Below are 686 nucleotides of genomic sequence, written 5' to 3'. Positions count from 1 at the left end.
ATCTAACGTCTTAAAAATAAAACCAGACAAACTGGAGAGGGATTTAAGTAAAAACATAAGGAAAAGAAAGGCTTTAGGCCTTCAATTTTGGGGTAAGAATAAAAATAACAGCCAAGCACTACATAACTTCAGTTACCCATTTCATTAGATGACAGGTTTACTGCCTGTCAGAAAGTATGTTAAAAAGTTCAACATTTCTTCAACAAAATTATCATTAAACGTAAAAAACTTTCATTCCACCTCAATCTTTTAAAGAGAAGCAATATTTTAAAAGGCATAAATAAGGAAAACATGATACCTACCCAACTTAAAAAATAAACTGTTACCAACACATTAACTCCCCCAACAATGTCCCTCTCTTCCTATAATTTTTCATACTTTTACTAAAATATGTGTATAGCTAAGCAATAAAGCTTATTACATACATTGTATAAATGGTCTCATATTGTACATATCTTCTAACTCAGTGGTCGCCAACCTTTCAGACCTCACGGGCCACCGATTGGCGACCACTACTCTTACTTCCTTGGAGCACCCTTACATTTGTGAGACTCATCCAAGTTGATATGTATAATTTGGTTTAATTAATTTTCACTGCCTTTTTAGGAAATTATTTACAGATTCGTTTTACTAAGACATTTAGGTTGCTCCCAATTTTTTGTTATTATAAGCGATACTACTCCAGA

The 686-nt window shown here is 32.9% G+C and overlaps 1 protein-coding gene across 4 annotated transcripts in view; it reads right to left on the bottom strand.

Annotated features, from left to right (window-relative positions):
• The window catches only part of GPSM2 (G-protein signaling modulator 2), a 28,633-nt gene that overhangs the window by 11,846 nt on the left and 16,101 nt on the right, over nucleotides 1-686 (bottom strand). The gene's annotated exons all lie outside the window — the stretch shown is intronic.

The sequence above is a fragment of the Myotis davidii genome, unplaced genomic scaffold (assembly GCF_000327345.1).
Source record: "Myotis davidii unplaced genomic scaffold, ASM32734v1 scaffold217, whole genome shotgun sequence".
In the NCBI taxonomy this organism is placed as follows: domain Eukaryota; kingdom Metazoa; phylum Chordata; class Mammalia; order Chiroptera; family Vespertilionidae; genus Myotis; species Myotis davidii.
The sequence above is the reverse complement of the archived record's forward strand: the minus strand, read 5'-3'. Positions and strand labels throughout refer to the sequence as shown.